General features: G+C 43.4%; 1 pseudogene; it reads right to left on the bottom strand.

Moving 5' to 3' along the window:
• Window positions 1–4,687: 4,687 nt before the first annotated feature.
• On the bottom strand, window positions 4,688–5,288 carry LOC108312426 (annotated as a pseudogene).
• Between the last annotated feature and the right edge of the window lie 1,102 nt (window positions 5,289–6,390).

Here is a 6,390-nt window from a genome sequence, read left to right as displayed (position 1 = left end):
TTTTTTTTTTGAGACAGAATCTCGCTGTCACCCAGGCTGAAGTGCAGTGGCGTGATCTGGGCTCACTGCAACCTCTGCCTCCCGGGTTCAAGTGATTCTCCTGCCTCAGTCTCCCAAGTAGTTGGGATTAGCCATGCCTGGCTAATTTTTGTATTTTTAGTACAGATAGGGTTTCATCATGTTGGCCAGGGTGGTCTCGAACTCCTGATCTCGTGGTCCGCCTGCCTCAGCTTCCCAAAGTGCTGGGATTACAGGTGTGAGCCACTGTGCCAGGCCTTTTTTTTTTTGAGACAAAGTCTCACTCTATCGACCAGGTTGGAGTGCGATGGCATGATCTCAGCTCACTGAAATCTCTGCCTCCCCAGTCCAAGGGATTCTCCTGCTTCAGCCTCCCAAGTAGCTGAGACTGCAGATACTTGCTGCCACACCTGGCTAACTTTTGTATTTTTAGTAGAGACGATAGTTTACTATTGCGGCCAGGCTGGTCTTACACTCCTGATGTTTAGTGATCCACCTGCCTCGGCATCACAAAGTGCTGAGATACAGGTGTAAGGCACTCTGTTTTCCCTTTCTCATCATTTTGTGAAAGAAGGTAGTGCTAAAGCTATGCCACTGGGCAACACCAGCCTCGGTGATTAAGGAGTATTAACCTTCATTCAAAACAATTATCACTCATCTTTAAAAAAATAAATAAATAAATTGAGAAAGGGTCTCACTCTTGCCCAGTTTGGAGTGCAGTGGCGTGATCATGGCTCATTGCAGCCTAGATCTCCAGGGCTCAAGAATTCTCCCACCTCAGCCTCCTGAGTAGTTGGGATGACAGGTGTGTGCCACCATGCCTGGCAAATTTTTGTGTTTTGTTTTTGTCTTTTTTTTTTTGGTGGAGACAGGTTTTTTCCCTGTTACCAGACTCATCTTAAACACCTGGGCTCAAGCCATCCACCACCTTGGCCTCTCAAATTGCTGGGATTACAGGCATGAGCCATTGTGACTGGCCACAGTCCGACTCTTAAGGGAATGAACACACAAGACTGGGAGAAATTCTTTGTAACACATATATCTGATAAAGAATCTGTATCCAAAATGTACCAAAAACCCTTAAAGCTCAGCAATTTAAAAATTTAATTAAAAATGGGCAAAAGAGCTGAACAGATACCTCACCAAAAAAGATACACAGATGCAACAAACATATGAAATGATGCACTACGTTATATACCATTAAGGAATTGCAAATTAAAACAACCATGAGAAATCACTACATGCCTATTAGAATGGTAAAAATACAAAACACTGACAGCACCAAATGCTGGGTGAGGATGTGGTGCACCAGGAACTCTCATTCATTCCTCGTTGAGGATGCAAAATGGTACAACCACTTTGGAGGAGAGTCTGGCAGTTTCTGACAAAGCTAAACATAGTCTTACTACATGATCCAGCAATCGTGCTTCTGGGTTTTTACCCAAATGAATTAAAAACTTATGTCTACTTAAAAAGCTGCACATTGATGTTTATAGCAGCTTTATTAATAATTGCCGAAAACGAAACAATCAAGATGTCCTTTGAGAGGTGAATGAGTAAATGGTGGTACATCCATAAGATGGAATGTTATTCGGTGATACAAATGAAATGAGCTATCAACTCATGAAAAGACATGGAGGAAACTCAAACGTATATTCCTGAAAGTAGCTAGTCTGTAAAGGCTACAAACTTTATGATTCCAAATATACGACATTCTGGAAAAGGAAATACTTAGAGGTAGAACAAAGATCAGTGATTACCAGGGGTTGGGGAGGAGGGAGGGAGGAATGGATGTGGGTGAAGCATCACTATTGTGTGTGATACTACAATGGTGAATACATGATAGTAAGCATTTGTCAAAACCCATAGAACTGTATAACACAAGGAGTGAATCTTAATACAAACTATGGCCTTGGCTGGGTGTGGTGGTTGTGCCTGTAATCCTAGCATTTCGGGAGATTGAGGCAGGAGGATCACTTGAGGTCAGGAGTTTGACACCAGCCTGGCCAACATGGTGAAACCCATCTCTACAAAAAATACAAAAATCAGTTAGGCATGGTGGCACACACCTGTAATCCCAGCTACTCAGGAGACTGAGGCAGAAGAATTGCTTGAGCCTGGAGGCGGAGGTTACAGTGAGCCGACATCGCCCCACTGCACTCTAGCTTGGGTGACAGAAAGAGACTCCATCTCAAAAAACAAACAAACAACAACAACAACAAAAAACCATGGGCTTTGTTAATAACAATATATTCATATAGGTTCATTAATTGTAAGAAATGTACCACATTAATTAATTCAAATTGTTAACAGTAGAGAAAACTGGGGGAGATGGGAATATATGGAAACTCTTTGTACTATCGGCTCAATTTTTATGTAAACCTAAAACTGCTCTAAAAAGTTAAGTCTAGGCCAGGTGTGGTGACTCATACCTGTAATCCTAGCACTTTGAGAGACCAAGGTGGTCAGATCATAAGGTCAGGAGTTCGAGACCAGTCTGACCAACATGATGAAATCCTGTCTCTACTAAAAATGCAAAAATTAGCCAAGCATGGTACCACGTGCTTGTAATCCCAGCTACTCAGGAGGCTGAGGCAGGAGAATCGCTTGAACCCGAGAGGTGGAGATTGCAGTGAGCTGAGATTGTGCCACTGACTGCACTCCAGCCTGGGTGACAAAGTGAGACTCCATCTCAAAAAAACAAAAGTCTAATAATTTTTTAAAAGAGAGACTCGCAATTGTTAGTTTTCATGATGAAGGGAATCTCTATCTTTTTACTATATCTCGTATCTTTGCTAGTTCCTCACGGGCCCCCTGGCCTAGCTTGTTCACCATTGTATCCCAAATGGCACATAGGTACTCAATAAAGACTGCTAAATCAGTATATTCAAAATGCTTAGCAATTAAAACCTGCTCTTGGCCAGGAGCAGTGGCTCATGGTTGTAATCCTAACACTTTGGGAAGCTGAGGTGGGCAAGTCACTTGAGGTTAGGAGTTTGAGACCAGCCTGGCCAACATGGTGAAACCCCGTCTCTACAAAAAATACAAAAGTTAGCCAAGTGTGGCATGCATCTGTAGTCCCAGCTACTTGGGAGGCTGACGTGGGAGGATTGCTTGTGCCTGAGAGGTTGAGGCTGCAGTGAGCTGTGATCACACCGCTGTACTCAGCCTGGGTGACAAAGTAAGATCCTGTCTCAAACAGCAACAACAACAACACTTTTGTTCTTATCTCTTTATACTGTTTGAACAGACAGACCTTGACCAAGCACAGATCACTGTATTAATAGTTATTACATGTGGAACATTCAATGTGTATCAGCCATTTTTCTAGAACCTTGACATGTAGTACTTAATAATTCATTTACTCCTCATAAGAACCCCATGAAATGGTACTTGTTTTACGGATGAGGACACTTGTCCACAAAGAGCTTAAATAGGCTAGGTGAGGTGGCTCACACCTGTAATCCCACCACTTTGGGAGGCTGAGGCAGGTGGATCACCTGAGGTCAGGAGTTCGAGACCAGCCTGGCCAACATGGTGAAACACCATCGCTACTAAAGAAAAAAAAAATTAGCCAGGCGTGGTGACACATGGCTGTATTCCCAGCTACTTGGGAAGCTGAGGCATGAGACTCACTTGAGCCTGAGAGGCAGAGGTTGCAGTAAGCCGAGATCATGCAACTGCCACTCTAACCTGGTTGACAGAGCAAGACTCCATCTCAAAAAAAAAAAAAAAAAAAGTTTATATAACTGTCCAAAGTCACAAAATCTGTGAGTTGCAGAGCCAGGATTCAAACCCAGAGAGTCTAGCTCCAGAGGCCACATTCTTTGACAACTCACTACAATAAAGCTGTGAGAATAAAGACCCATACCTCCTCATTTAAGGAGATTTCAGTCTATTAGGATACTGAGGTGTGAAGACTACAGAGTATTGTACAGAGGACTGACCTCTGTCCTCTGGAGGGCTCACTCAGCACAGCTCTAATGGACACACGTCAGGCAGGTGGCTTGTTTATCTACGTCCTGGGCCTGGTTTTTCCATCAGACATTATCACATTCGACATTACTTGCTGATTCTATTTTCTGTGTTCACATTTCCCCCAGTTAGACTCAAACTCCTTGAGGTCGGAGACCTTCAGGCCTTATAATTGGCTCTCTACTTGCATGGTGAATGGTTGTCTTAGTCTGTTCGGGTTGCTATAACAAAATACCTTAGACTGGGTAATTTAGCAGCAACAGAAATTTATTTTTCACAGCTCTAGAGGCTAAGAAGTCCAAGATCAAGGCACTGGCAAGATCCCTGTCTGGTGAGGGCTGCTGTCTGCTTCCAAGATGGTACCTGTTGCTGCATCCTCACATGGTGAAAGGAGGGCAAAAGACCAGGGAGCTCTCTGAAGCCTTTTCTATAAGGGTGTTAATCACATGTATTCATGAGGGCTCCATCCTCATGGCCTCCTCACCGCCTAAAGCCTCTAGCTCTTAATACTATCATACTGGCAATTAAGTTTTGACATATGGATTTTGGGGGACATACTCAGACCCTAGGAGTGGTTGATAAATACTTCTGGATTGATTCACTGTTGGGAGAACACTCAATGAGCGAACAAATTCAAGTCCAATTTTTATTTTTATTTATTTATTTATTAAAAAAATTTTTTTAAACAGTTTTTTTATTCCTCCTCCTCCTCCTCCTCCACCTCCTCCTGCATCTTCCTCTTCCACTTTTTTCCAGGCAACTTTAGCGGGACCCTTTGCACCATCAAACTTTCCTTTCGACTTATAGTCAGCAACATCCTTCTCATACTTCTCCTTCAGCTTTGTCGCCTTAGTGATGTAAGGCTGCTTTTCGCTGTCATTTAGGTTATTCCACATCTCACCCAGCTTTTTTGCCACGTCTCCAATAGAGATGCCAGGGTTTGTGGATTTGATCTTGGGGCGGAATTCTGAGCAGAATAGGAAGAAGCCAGATGGTGGCCTTTTGGGGGCATTAGGATCCTTCTTCTTCTTGCCTCCCTTAGCTGGTGCATAATCCTTCATTTCCCGATCATAGTGCACTTTATCCGCCTTTGCCATTTCATCAAATTTAGATTTCTCTTTCCCAGACATTGTCTTCCACCTCTCAGAGCATTTCTTGGAAAATTCTGCAAAATTGACAGGGACCTCTGGGTTTTTCTTCTTATGTTCTTCTCTGCACGTCTGCACAAAAAAGGCATAAGCAGACATCTTGCCCTTTGGTTTCTTGGGGTCACCTTTAGCCATCCTGACTGTATTGTTCACTAGTCTGGGCAGCGCCTCAAGTCCAATTTTTAATAAAAATAGAACTTGGCCGGGTGCAGTTGCTCACACCTATAATCCCAGCACTTTGGGAGGTGGATCACATGAGGTTGGGAGTTCAAGACTAGTCTGATCAGCATGGAGAAACCCTGTGTCCACTAAAAATACAAAATTAGCCAGGCGTGGTGGTGCACAACTGTAATCCCAGCTGCCCTGTAGACTGAGGCAGGAGAATCGCTTGAACCTGGGAAGCAGTGAGCTGAGATCGTGCCATTGCACTCTAGCCTGGGCAACAAGGGCAAATCCCTGTCTCAAAAAAAAAAAAAAAAAAAAAAAAGCTCAAAAGTTAGTGGGTATGTGTTTGTTTTTTTAGGACCTTTGGTAGCAGATTTCTACTTCATTTATATTTGGTTCACTGTGAAGTCATAGTGTTTGGCACTAGCTATACCTTTGATGGCCCATTAGAGAGCCAATGCTTGAGTCAACCATTCATACACAAGCAGAGAAGGGTCCCCACTGGGTCTCAGATTTCAGGGGTCAGGAATCACCAGGCCTGAAGGAAGGGGTCGATCTTTGGGGAGTTGGAGAACTATGTTTTAGCCTAATATTGTCACTGGTGCTGTGACAGGGATAGATCATTTAACTTCTCTAAGCCTCAGTTTTCCCATCCATGACGTGAAGATAATTTTACCTGCCCTGCTACTTCACAGGCTCTTTGTGTCAGCTGAGATTTTGGTAAGTTGAGGATGTTATGTAAATTGAGAGAGAACATGGCAGAAAAGGATAATGATGAAATATTTTGTGCTTCATTTGACATTAATTCTGCATTAGAGGCGTTTGAAACAGGGCATGGCCAGGCGAGGTGGCTCATGCCTGTAATCCCAGCACTTTGGGAGGTCAAGGCGGGTGGATCACAAGTTCAGGAGATTGAGACCATCCTGGCCAACATAGTAAAACTCCTTCTCTTTTTTTAAGAAGGAAAGAAACAGGGCATTATATAAATTTTTTTTTCTGCTGTTGTAGGATATGGTAGGAGCTTCTGGACAAGGGTTGGTCATCTGGGTTAGTTGTTGAAGAACGCCCAAGTGAATGTCCTCTT

This window comes from Cebus imitator, unplaced genomic scaffold, assembly GCF_001604975.1.
Source record: "Cebus imitator isolate Cc_AM_T3 unplaced genomic scaffold, Cebus_imitator-1.0 Scaffold124, whole genome shotgun sequence".
Taxonomy (NCBI): domain Eukaryota; kingdom Metazoa; phylum Chordata; class Mammalia; order Primates; family Cebidae; genus Cebus; species Cebus imitator.
Note: the sequence above shows the minus strand (reverse complement) of the source record. Positions and strands in the feature narration are given on the sequence as shown.